The 13347-nt window shown below is 48.5% G+C and overlaps 1 protein-coding gene and 1 long non-coding RNA gene across 3 annotated transcripts in view; one reads left to right on the top strand and one right to left on the bottom strand.

Moving 5' to 3' along the window:
- Window positions 1-7047: 7047 nt before the first annotated feature.
- On the bottom strand, window positions 7048-10833 carry LOC129392431 (uncharacterized). Its single transcript, XR_008618304.1, has 3 exons — window positions 10298-10833; window positions 10128-10214; window positions 7048-8612 (listed from the first exon to the last, which is right to left on the bottom strand). It is a non-coding gene; the product is annotated as an uncharacterized lncRNA (long non-coding RNA).
- DDX60 (DExD/H-box helicase 60) overlaps window positions 10831-13347 on the top strand; it is a 91404-nt gene continuing 88887 nt past the window's right edge. Inside the window, exon 1 of one of the 2 annotated variants that reach the window (XM_028494282.1) lies at window positions 10831-10921. The gene's annotated coding sequence lies outside the window, so the exon portion shown is untranslated. The remainder of the gene's footprint in view (window positions 10922-13347) is intronic. The other variant, XM_028494281.1, reaches the window with a different exon arrangement.

Genomic DNA, 13347 nt, shown 5'->3' on the forward strand with positions numbered 1-13347 from the left:
TTGCCCAAGGCTCCTTTCCTGTGAAAGCAGGACTGGGCTCGGGATTCTGAGGCAGCCGGATTCACCTAGAGTGAGTGACTCTAGAAAGGGCAAGGTCCAAGCCCCCATGTCTCTTATGACCCGGCCTTGAGGTCACATGCCTTCCTGTCTGCAGCGTCCCTGGCTACACAAGTCTCACTGCTCACTGTGGGAGGGGGCTCCACAGGGGCGTGGCTACCAACGGGCAAGGTCATCCGTGGTCTTGTTGGAGGCTGTCCCCCACACCTTTATTCCACTGGCCGCACCTGGACATGCTCCCTTTTCAAAACTGCAAATTCAAGCGTCTCAGTATTTAAGCGGAAACTTCCATCCTTGAGGGCTCTCATGATGTTTCTTTGTCACCGAGACTTCCAGGCTGTGGTCAGTCGATTTCCATATTCCCCATCTGTCCACTTTACAGTTTCAGGCTGAGTAACGACATGGCGTATTTTAGTGCACAGGTATACAAACTTCCGTTTAGGAGGTGAGAACCTTGGTGGTTCAAACACTAGGCAAAATAATCAAAGCTTCTGTGATGGAAGCGGTGTGAAAAGGAGTGTGCAGACCTGCCCCTTCATCCTTCTTTGATCTTTTCTCACCCTGGGGGCCCAGGAAGCTCTGAAAACCCTCTGATTCTCCAGGAGCTGGTCCCCTTACCCCCTTTCTGGACACTTTCCTTCCCCCTTCATTCCTGGAATGGTCTACCAGCAAACAGGGATCATAGGGCAGCACAAAAAATAGTTAACTGAGAAATCTGATCAGGAAACAAATAAAACTAGAGACATAAAATGCTTGCAGAATTGTCCTAATGAGCCACTTTTTGGCCCATTTGGTGAATCTGGGAACAAGTGTCCTTCAAACCATGGCCAGTCTTCCTACTTCTTCCTCTTACTTTGTCTGTGGCATGGACACATGTCACAGAATCAGGAGTGCCCCGAAGCCTTGTTTGATTAAACATGTTATGTTCATCTGTACATAGCAGTGAACTTCAGATTTGTCCCTCATGAGTTATATTTTATGAACTGTGGTTAAATCTGCTGTGTACGTGTAGCCTAAGCCTGTGGGTGGTCTTTTGATCATGGGCTTCTGCTGCTTGGGATGTTTGCCAATTTCTGTACGTGCACAAAAATGAATAGAATTTTATCACAATAGTAATAAAAGGAGAGTTGACACTGAGAATAGATTTCTTCATGCACGTTATAAATGGATATTGGGGCACAGTTAGTAATTATGATCTTAAGCAGAAATAATCTCATTTTCAGCTTGGTTCTTAGGGCCCGGCTGTAGAGAAGTTTTATTCTTCTGGGCTTAAAAGCCAGTAACATTAATTTCAAGGCATTTTTTATTGAATTCAAGCAAAATATGTTTAACATTTCTTTATAAAGAATAACATGGATATCAAGTTGAATAAAGAGAGAAAAGTACAGGTTGGTGTTTGGAATAGTAACGTAAAATCTGGAAAAATGATTGGTAATAGAAGAATACACCATGGACAACTGGGTTTTATCCAAGTGATAAAGGCTGGTTTAATTAACACCCAAAGATCTAATACTTAATTCTCCATATTGATAAGTCAAAAGAGAAAAGCTCTGTGGCTATCTCCATAGATTATTCATGACCCTTTGGACACAATTTAAGATCCATTCTCAGTTAAAAAATACCTTAGTGGGGTGGGGAGGGAAGGGGTCTACTGTAACATAATACATTAATTATATTAAAGCATATGTGTATGTGGTCCAGTTGTGGCCATACACACATTTATTCACACACACCTAAGATGCAACACGTAGCGACACAAGATAAAACCCCAAGGAACGCTAACCACAAAATGCACATCTTAACCTATTCTGAAGAAAAGGAGGGAACAGAGTACGGGAATAAATGGAATGCTATGGGAAGACTGATTTTGTAGCATAAACAAGTCTCCATAAACATATTCTACAAATGTTATAGAACCTCAATTGAAACAGCACTTTTTTTGTGTGTGTGTGTGTGTGCAACTTGATACACTGATGTGGGTTTGTCTGGAGGAATTAGCGTGGCAAAATATCCAGGAAGATTGTGAGAAAAGGGACAGGACTGGATGGGGAGCAGCCCTTCGAGACTGCTGGTGTGCACACCAGCTCCTTATGGAAAATAGGGATGGGATGATGGCTTGAATGCGATGACAGATCTTTTCTCCTACAAGAAGCACATCACATCAAAATAGCAACACATATTCAGTAACTACATCCATTTCTTGTTCTCATCGAAATCCACTGACCTGGCCCCATTGCAGTTTAAAGAGCTGGAGGCCCACTCACTTCCTGCAGCAAAATGAAAGTTCTTAGGCTCACGCAAATTGGGGAGAAAAAAGGATGCAGGATGAGTGAATAAGTATGCGGTTACAGGACTATATTCAGGACAGGATTAGGATAAAAGTAATGTACATTTCAGTGTTTGTAGGATCATCATTATATATGTATATAATATATGTATATATATATATATCTCTGTAAATCTATACTGATGTCTGTTATTTCTCTCTCTTTTCTGGCACATAAATGACACAATTTTAAGTTTTCCTGGAGGGTGACATTAGTCAACCTGGGAGCAAGTGCCCTCTGACCAGGTCTGAGCAGGGCTGAGTGGGACATGGCCCCAAGGTGGCTGTGCAGTGTTACTTCTAAAAATGGCATCAGAGGTTATCTTGACTATAACTATTCTTCCTCCTATTCTTTGCCTAATTTATCATAATAATTTTTAACATGTACTTTTTAACATACCAAGAAGTGAGACGGAAAAGGTGTCCCGAATGTACTGTTAAGAGAAACAAGCACATTGCATCCTGGTTATTCTATCTGGAGGGTGAGATTAAAGAAAACTTTCAATCCTTTTTTTTTTTCCTTTTTATATCTGAAATTTGTGTGCTTGCATTACACTTAACCATCAAAAAAAAAAAAATGAAGCCAAAAAGGTTACCCACACAATGAGCTAAAGTCATTTTAATCTTTCAACATCCTTTCTTGACTGACGAACGTATGAGAGTAAAAAATTTTGAAGTCGTGTGGGTACTAAATAGAGAATAAACAATTCAAGAGATTCTGAATTCAGTATGTTTCAATTCAGAGAATTACAAATAAACTTAACGGATTTTCGTACCTTAAACCAGAGCCCCTCTGCTGAGGGGTGGCCCTGGCCTGTGGATTTGCCTCTGTCGAATCCCAGCACAGTGGGCCGTGTGCTGCGTCTGTGAACCATCCTCTTCGCCTGGCTGACATCAAAATGGCACGTCTTTTGACCCACTCAGTCCCAGGTCTGTTGCGAGGACACAATCTCAACTACAGGAAGAGCTTTACTCAAAAACAGGTAACAATTCCACATCATTTATAGTAGCAGAAAACTGAAGCAACTTTGATACAACTTATGGAACAGTTTAGCAAACTCAGGGGATTTTGAAGGGGCCATAAAAAGTGACTTTTTGAAGTGTTTACATTAATTAGAAAAAAGGAAAACAGGAAGGAAACCAATAGTTTTTACAGTTTGAATATAAATGAAAGCTTAAGAATCTTTGCATGGCTGAAAGTTCTGATGGTTGACGTGGAAATGGTCTGGTATTATTTTAAAAAGTAAAGACTTCCCTAAACCGTATGAGGCCATTTGATTTGTTTTTTCTCCTTTAGAGGGGAAAGGCAGATCTACCAGGGTAATTCGATATTTAAAAGGGGCTTCGAGACTTCTTTGACGGAAATCACCACGGACAGCCCCTGTTTCTCCTAAAGCCGGCCTTTTCTCTGCCTCAGGGAGACTCGGGGCAGGGGAGCATCAGACTTGCTCAGGGGGCGTTTGCTGCAGGACAGGCGGGGACAGGGGGACAGCTGCCCCCAGCTTCAGGGGCCGCCCCCCGAGGAGCCTGCCCTGGACCATGCGGCCGTCACCCCCGGGAAAGCAGAAGGGAAGGAAGAATGTGACAAAGGGGGAAACCAGCTGTTGGAGCAAGGCAGGATTTAGACGCTGAAAAAACGCCAGCGTGGAGGACAGTCGCTCTGGCACAGAAATCCCGGGTCTGCCCTCGCCTGTTTCTGCTGGACTCGCTCTTTCTCCGCGCTTGCCGTTCTGGGAAGGAGTTTGCTCCGAGCTGGTGTGCCTTCAGCCCCGAGGTTTCTTCTGCCGGGCGCAGGGGCAGGTGTTGCGGAAGCCTGCGGCAGAAATGCGCGGACCCGGGGGCTCATCTGAGTTTTTATACCGGACCCTGTGGTTTTGTTGGAATGTTTTGTGTACTTCTTCATGATGAGGAGGTAAGTAAATTATTGCTGACACTTTTCCATAGGGATACATACAAATTTATTAATTCCACTGTTTATTTATGATTTGTAGATTTAATATTGATGTTATGATTGATTATACAATTCAAACCAAAGCAAATTTAGTAGAGAAGAACTGTGTTGGTAATAAAAGGTGTTGGCATTATGATCTGAAGAAAGCATGCAACTATCTTGGTGGTAAAACAAAAAAATCTATTATGGGACTTCCCTGGCGGTCCAGTGGTTAAGGCTCTGTGCTTCCAATGCAGGGGGTGCGGGTTCGATCCCTGGTCGGGGACTTAAGATCCCACACACCACCCGATGCAGCCAAAAAAAAAAAAAAAAAAAAAAATATCTATTACATCCGAAAAAGTCAGTCTTGAAATTCCTTACAAAGCCACGTTAGGTAAGCTCCTGAAACAGTAATCACAGCATAATCAGAAGAAAAGTAAAAAATGAAACAATGTAGTATTCATTTGCTACACCCGACAAATGATTTTTATGAATTGAGCCGTAAACCTAATGAATGAAGGCATGGTTATCCTCACTGCTTCTCCAGGCCCTAGCCCACCTGGGTGTGTTCTGAACCTGAGAGTGGATTCCATCCCCTTCATGTCCTGGGCCCCCCCACCCCTGTCACTCCATCCAGTTGGCAGCCGGTGCATAACTGGGTTTTACAGAAATGGCACAGCTGTTCTGTTCTGTGCCTGTTTGCACAGCCTCTCTGCTGTCTGAGGGTCCCATCTCTGAAGGACACGATGTACCTCTGCCAGGCTCCCCGTGGGGACAGCAGGCTTGCTGCTGCACACACTTTGCAGGTGTGGTCTTAACTGTGTCCCTCCGTCTCCAGGGGCACGGGTGACCTATCTTCTGAGGAGATCCGTTTGTTCACTTAAAATGCTCATCCCGGACACACGGACTCTGACAAAGTGCCTGGCCCAGGGGGGACGCCGTTGGCCCACAGAGAGTGTGGGACACCAGGAGAGATGCTTGAGACCTGTCTGGTGAGCGGAGGGCTGCTGCATCGCCGACAGCCAGTACCTTTCTCCAAGGTGTCGATACAGCTCCGACGGCTTTTAGTTCTTATTTGGGTTCTGGAGACAACGTAATCTGCATTTACTCATTTAATCTGACTGATGGTGTAACTTGCAAGTCAGACCATGTTAAGTGGGGCCCCCTGCACAAAATGATGTAAAGTCCGTCCACATTGAGATCAGCATGCACTCCGTAAGTGCCCTCCAAGACTCCTCCGCTCTTGAGGCGTTAACAGTCTCCTTTCAAGACTCCTGATGTGTCTGGACCACCTACGATGGCCACGGTACCCACAGGCTTCTGACGTAAAACGCTGCCCTTCCTCAGCTCTGCACTGTACATGCTGGGATCTCCCGGAAGCAGAGGCTCTCACAGACCCCGAGCCCATGACCCTCTGTTGTCTGGACTCGTTGCTTTGGCTCATAAAAGCAACGCCCCACAGCATGGAACTGTGACGAGGCCTCTCCCTAGAGGATGCAGCCGGACCTGGACCCTCCGGCAGGTCCCCGCGTGGAGCAGGGCACGTCCTCCATGGCCCCTGCCCTCATTCCAGGCCAGATGCCGTGGAGCTGGAGGAGGCCCCCCTGCTCCCAGACCCCTCGGCTTCCTGGGGAACCCCTTGGGATCAACTGAGTGAACAGAATTGGAAGTTTGCAGAGTTTATAGATGGAGTCGCCATCACCGTGTGCGAAGGAACGCATAGCCATGTGGCTGCTTTCCTGCCTCTTAAACCCGGTGTCCCGGCAGAGGAGGGGGGCCGAGGTCGGCACAGCCGGCCACCCTTTAGGCAGCTGCCCCAGCCCCGATGCCTGGACGACGACGGTCCCCATCTGTGCATTTTCACGCGTGCCTGGCTGGGGGCCTGCGAATCCTTCCTTTTGGGGTGAAGAACGCTGGGGGGGGTCTTTGCTTTGCAGATACTCACATATGAAGCAAGGCAACAGACATCTCTACTCATGCTAAACCCCAGACAACCTCACTGGGACGTGCCTTGTCCCCTTAGGAGTTCCAGATGTTACCCAGATGTCACCCACGGCGAGGACTCATTTCCTGTCTCAGAAGACAGTGCTGGGCCCTTGAAGGAGGTTCAGTGCCCTTGCCACCTTCCCTCTACGCCCCTGGCAGCTGATTTAATTTGTTTAATTAAGAGGACCAAGGGGCTCTTCAAAGAGCTCTGATCTAAGTTACAAGGTAGCACATGCCCCCCACCCCCCCCACCCCTGATGGGTGTCACCATTGCCACAGGCATTGATAAAGCTAACTTCCTGCCCCTGGGTCTTGCACTTCCCCCACCCCTGCCACGTAGACCCCTCAACTCCCTTCAGCGGCCACAAGGACGGGCACCTCCGACGTTCACGTTCCCAGAGGCCGCCTCTCCACCTGACTCTCTCCCGCCTGCTCAGGGCTCCACTTTGCTTCCTGGAGAGGCATTTGTCCTGCTTCCTAAAAGTCTAAGTCATCACCAAGGTTTAAATGGATGTCAAGGTATCGTAAGGCCTAAAATTCCACATGTTGCTGTAGAGGCGGACCAGCCTCCTCTGCCCTCTTCGGGTCTCTGGCTGAGCCTAAGTGTGAAAGTGACATAAAACAGATGAACAGGAGAAAAGCATGCACATTTTATTGAATTTTTCCATGTACTTGGGACCCTTCACAAGAGAATGAAGTCCAAAAGAAGTGACTGGAGCAGAAAGATTTTAAAAACATTTTTATTGGAATACAGTTGATTTACAATGTTGGGTTAGTTTCAGGCGTAAAGCAAAGTCAATCAGTTATACATATGCATATATCCGCTCTTTTTTAGATTCTTTGCCCATATAGGCCACTACAGAGTATTGAGTAGAGTCCCCTGTGCTCTACAGTAGGGCCTTATTAGTTATCTATTTTATATACAGTAGTGTGTATATGTCAATCCCAATCTCCCAATTTATCCCTCCCCTTTTGCTCCTGGTAACTATAAGTTTGTTTTCTATGTCTGTGAGTCTATTTCTGTTTTGTAAATTAGTTCGTTTGTGTCATATTTTAGAACTCCACTTATAAGTGATATCATATGATATTTGTCTTTCTCTGTCTGACTTACTTTACTTAGTAGGATAATCTCCAGCTCCATCCACGTTGCTGCAAATGGCATTATTTTATTCTTTTTTTATGGCTGAGTAATATTCCATTGTATATATGTACCACACCTTCTTTATCCATTCATCTGTTGATGGACATTTAGGTTGCTCCCTTGTCTTGGCTGTTGTGAATAGTGCTGCTATGAACATAGGGATGCGTGCAGAGCAGGAAGATTTTATACCTTTTAGACAAAGAAACAATAAGTATGTGAAGAATCGGCAAGACAGAGGGCTTTGGGCTGGGGTAGTAGAAGGTGAGAAGTGACCAGGTGAATTCACACAGCCTTCTGCCTCCTTGGCCCTGTGTTCCCCCTCTCTGGTGATGAGGATGTCCTCTGTCCTCTGGTCCCGGGGGATGGGGGGTGAGGGGTGTCTCCTGATTTCAGGGAAGAATGTAAAGGTGGTGGTTGGAGTGACCTTCCTGCTTCTTGCCGTCCAGCTGAGATGCTCCATGTGCTGAGGTGCCATATTTTGGGGAACCTTCACTGCCTTGACATCCTCGACATCTTTGAGCCTCCCAGGGATCCCTGAGTTCCTCCAGGGGCACATCAGCTCTCTGGGGGGCTTGTCAGGTGAGAGCAGATATACCCCCATGCCCGACCCCCCCCCACCCTGGCCAGTTCCTCTGTCCTCCAGATCAGCTGCATTTACCCAGGAGTTGTCACTCCCTGACCACCAGCACGATTATTTCAGCAAGCAATCACGACTTCCCAAGGGAGCCAGGGTCACCCCACCCTCTGGTTATGACCAATCTGCCTTCTGCAGTCACACCTGGTGACTTTGCTCCCCGGTCCTGGCCTGTGTGCCCTGCCTGGGGTGCTGGCTCCTTCCGGGGCTGTGAGTACATGGGACAAACCACCTGTCAATCACATCTGTCCAGGACAGGGGTCCTGCACTTGGCTGTGGCCCCTGACTCGAGCGCGGGTGGAAGGAGACCTATCAAACGGTTGGAGGGTCCCAAAGAAGAAGGACTAGTAGGTTGCTTTAATCCAGAAGCAATGAGGAAGCACTGGTGTGTGTTCAACAGGTACTGGACAGGCTCCGTTTTCCATGCTCACTGGTGACCCTGGCAGCAGGTGGAAATGGGATGGAGGGACCGACTGCAGTCCAGCGGGGAAGAGCTGTTTCAGCCATCCAGGTGAGGAGTGGTGATGCCCACACTGGCCTGTGGAAAATGGAAGCACAGAGGTGCTAGATTCCATCCATGTTAGGAGCTCAAGTTCGCTGGGATTTGAGTGAAGGTTCAACAACAGGACCCGGGCTCTAATTTGAGCAATTGTTCAACGTGATCACTCCATTAATCCCAAGAGATGGGAGGGAAATAAATAGATCTAAAGAATACTGTAACTGAAACTTTCCTAAGAAGAGGCTCTTAGGAAAAGAGAGATTGGCTAAAATCTTTCAAATATTTCAGAGAGAGAAGTCAGTGAATCGTGGGCCAGAGGAGCATTGTCTGGATTTCTCAATCACTGACTTATCACTGGTCTCTGACAGAGCAGTTTCAAGGCAGATCTGGAATAAAGGGGCTCAAGGGCTCGGAGGAGGGTGAGAGGTGTAGACAGTGCGTGTAGACCACGAGAGGCCACCATGCCAGAAAGAAGGTGGCTTCCACCTCCCTCTGGTAAGGACCCTCCGAGCCCCCCGGGGAAGTACCAATCATCTCCTCAGCCCCAGAGCCTTACTTCAGTCCATCCTGCAAAGTATTGATACCTTTGCTCTGAGCTCACGGGTGTCAGGAGTCAGGACACTGACCTTTGGGCAGGAGGAGGGAGGGGCATTGCCCAGCTGGCGCCAGGCAAGTGCCTTAAAGAGCTTAGCGAAGGAGGGACACGAACGGAGTGTCACTTTAGACCAGTCAGGTGTCAAGTTCCAAGTTCTCTTCTTTTCTTTCTCATTATCATCACAACAAACGCATCACAAACTTGCAAATAAATAATCAATCACTAAAAGCCTGATGGCTGTGAGAAGTGTGCACCTTCTCAGCCCCTGCCCTTTTCTCCAGTCGATGGCCACCTGTCTGTTTTCCCCTGCGGAGCACTGAGAGCCTGGACCTCTCTTCTTTCCTTGCGGACAGAGCAGCTCCTGGCTTCCCACTGTTGCTAAAATTCCCCCGCCCACCACTTCCTGGAATTCCGGCGCATGCACATTTATAGCGCTCATGAAGTTCGTGAAATGAAGCACGTGAGCACGCTAAGCAACCGCAAACATCAACAGGCAGAAATTACGTAAGAATAACATCGACTGAAGTGAGAAATAGGGAATTCCCCGGCCGTCCAGCGGTCAGGACTCTGCCTTTTCATTGCCGGGGTTTCAGTCCCCTGGTGGGGGAACTAAAATCCCACGAGCCACGTGGTGCGGCAAAAAAACCCGAAAAGCTGTGAGAATGTTGCGCTTTCGATTTTACAGCAAGATGTTTCTCGGTCCACGAAAGCTCCAAATATAGTTGACACAGAACGGTAATTCTCAGCTTCTCATCACAGAAACTCCAAGTTCACGCGTTAACTGGTTTGGTTTTTCTTTTTGCATAAAGGTGGAATTTCAGACTCCACAGTACCTTACATTTGAGAAATGGAGTATCTCCTGCCACATCAGTAAACAAAGGACGTCACAGTCATCAGCGACTGCAGCCCTCCAACGTGAGCCGGTGAGCCCTGAGGGAACTCAGGAAGGAAAAGAATACCTGCCGTCTAGCAGCCATCAGACTGCAGCCACTCCCTGCGGTGAGCCACGCGGAAACTCAGGATGTGAAAACACTGGCCCCGGAGAGCTGAGGTGCAGATCAAAGGAATGATTTCAGTGAGCCCAGACTCTTGCATCTTCCCATACAGAGAAAAGCACTAGTTTCCTTACCTTGGGATATCTGGTTTTCCTTAATTAACAATAATCTCCTGACGTTCAGACTACCTGCCCTTCGTTGCAAAAACTATGTAATTTGGCTCCGCCCCCCTCACCTCCTCAGAGCAGTTTCTCAGGGTTTCTTGAGAGGCTGCCTCCTGGGCTTGAAGTCCTAAAAATTCCTGCCGAGTAAAACGTAACTCTCAACTTCTAGGTTGTGAACATTTTTTAGGTGGACACATTTCACCTATTTCTAATTCCGCCTCTTCTTGATTTTATCTTGTTTAGATAGATGTCCCGGATTTCTCTGCCTCATTTCCCTCTATTTCACGCCCAAATCCCAAAGTCCTCTGCTGCCTCTTGCTGGATGTTGTGGCGGAAGGACGCTCAAACCCCCCGCGAGCTCACACAACTGAAACGCGGTGAAACGAAACTGGAAACTGAGCGCAGGAGACGAGAAAGGAAACCGAAAGTCTCCGGGACCTCTGGCCTACCGGGGGCCCCGCCCCGCCCCCCCCCGCCCCGCCCCGCCCCGCCCCGCCCGACCGACCGACCCCTACACCGGCCCTGCGCTCCGCGCCCTCCTGCCTCTCTGCGGAGCGCTCAGCTGCCCTTCAGACGCTGCGGGTGCGGCTCCAGGTTCGGTCCGGGGTAAAGGGTGTGAGGGCGTCTCGGGGGTCCCGGGGCGCTGCGGTCTCGCAGGGGCTCGAGGTCTTTGACCTGATGGGCGGGGAGGTGCCCGGTGCGGGCGCTGGGCGCGGGGGATGCGGGGCGGGGGCGAAGGATGCGGGATGCTGCGGGGGGGCGGCGCGTCGCAGAGCTCCCGAGTTGCAAGGGGGATGTGGGCGCTGGCGGGGGCGGGGGCGTGGAGCGCTGAGGTCTGAGGTCTGAGGTCTGAGGAGGGAGACGAGCGCGCAGGCACTGAGGGTCCTCTTCGGAGAAAGGGTGGGGCTGGGGCTGCTGGGGAGACCGAGGCGCGCGGCAGAGGCGGGTAGGGCCGGTGAGCCCTGGACCGGGCAGCGCCAAGCGGCTTCCTCATCCCTGCGGAGCCTCGGACCCAAACCAAACTTGCAGAATCCGAGTCTGCATTTTCATAAGGTCTCGCAGGTGATTCCTACATTTCAGTGGCTTAGCGCTGTAAGAATTTATTTTTTTAACGAAGTATTCACGGTCAAGGGGTACGCGTTCGTTTTCTATTGCTGTGCAACAGATGATGACCCCTTCAGTGGCTGAAGTCCGTCGAAATTCACCGTGTTAGAGTTTCGGTGGACGGGAAGTCCAGGCACAGGGGGTGCTGAGCCCGGACCTGCGTCTCCCGGCTGGAATGAAGGCGTCCTCTGGCTGGAAGGATCCAGTTCCTTGCAGCTCTGGGGTTGGAGTTCCCTGTTTCTTGCTGGCCGGAGGCTCCTCCTGGCCTGTAGAGACCCCGCTGAGGGGCTTAGCCTCAGCTTTAGGTCTGCAGAGCCAGCAGGAGAATCTCCTTTCTCCTGTGCATGATAGTCTCGCAGATGTACCCCCATCGGGGGAGACGCTGTCCCACTAAAGTCACAGGCCCTGCCCACGCCCAGGGGACAGGTTATGGGGGGCGGGGCGCACCGGGGAGGCTGGGGTCTCAGAGGCCACCCTCGAGTCCTGCCTACTGCGGGTCAGCTCCTCTCCAGGCCATGTTTCAGGAGTGGTCCCCTTGCGTGCTCCACCATCGCCTGGACTGTGGTCTCTGGCTCTGGCTGTCTCTCCTCCAACGTGTAGTCCACGATTGCTCTTTTTTTCCCCTTCTTTCGATTTAAGATTTTAAAATCAGAACCCGAACAAGGTTCTGACACAACTGTGTTTGGAAGTTTGTTACCATCTCTTTCATCCTATTGCAATTAATTTCTTAATAAGCTGGAGGTTTTTGTTTTAAAGTTTATATTGGTGGTGGGTTGTTCTTTTTTAAAATCTTGTAGTGAGGGGCTTCCGTGGTGGCGCAGTGGTTGCGAGTCTGCCTGCTGATGCAGGGGATGCGGGTTCGTGCCCCGCGTCCGGAGCCTGTGCTCCGCGAAGGGAGAGGCCACAACAGTGAGAGGCCCGCGTACGCACAAAAAAAAAAAAAAAAAAAAAAAAATCTTGTAGTGATTCTCCTAGTCCTCTTGGCATACTTTAACACTTAACATGTTCTTCTGTTTTCTGAATTTCTAAATGACAGTTCTTGTTACCAGAGTTTTGATCAAATTCAGGTTTAAGATCCCCCCCTCCCCCGCTGGAGTATTTCCACACTGGTGTAGTTCTGTATGGAAACAGCTCTTTGCCTCTATTTTTCTTGTGTTATCACCTACAAATGCTGAGATCGATTAGTTTACTAGAAGCTGTAAACTGGAACCACTCAGTTCTACATTTTTGTCTCTGTTTGTTAGCTGGGTTACCTCCGGCCTCACAGAAATGAAGCCTCCCCATGTATGGACCTCCCAATTTGGCTAATTGTATTAATTTCATACTATCAGTGTTTGTCATAATTTCTAGTATTTTATGACTTTAATTCTTGTGATTTGTTTCTGTGTTGACTCAAAAATGGAAAACCAGTTAGCAGCACTTACAGATTATGATTATGTACAATTGTAGGAAGTCTTTTTCTTTGGCTGGGAAACATAGTTCTATATCATTAACACTACTGCTTGAAATGGATACTTCTCAAAATTCAAAGTGTCATGCATCCTCTTATTTTTCTTTAGCTTCCTTTAATTCTTTTTTTTTTAACATCTTTATTGGGGTATAATTGCTTTACAATGGTGTGTTAGTTTTTGCTTTACAACAAAGTGAATCAGTTATACGTGTACATATGTTCCCATATCTCTTCTGTCTTGCGTCTCCCTCCCACCCTCCCTATCCCACCCCTCTAGGTGGTCACAAAGCACCTAGATGATCTCCCTGTGTCATGCGGCTGCTTCCCACTAGCTATCCACCCTACGTTTGGTAGTGTATATATGTCCATGCCACTCTCTCACTTCATCACAGCTTACCCTTCCCCCTCCCCATATCCTCAAGTCCATGCTCTAGTAGGTCTGTGTTTTATTCCCGTCCTACCCCTA

This window comes from Physeter macrocephalus, chromosome 9 (assembly GCF_002837175.3).
Source record: "Physeter macrocephalus isolate SW-GA chromosome 9, ASM283717v5, whole genome shotgun sequence".
NCBI classification, from domain to species: Eukaryota; Metazoa; Chordata; class Mammalia; order Artiodactyla; family Physeteridae; genus Physeter; species Physeter macrocephalus.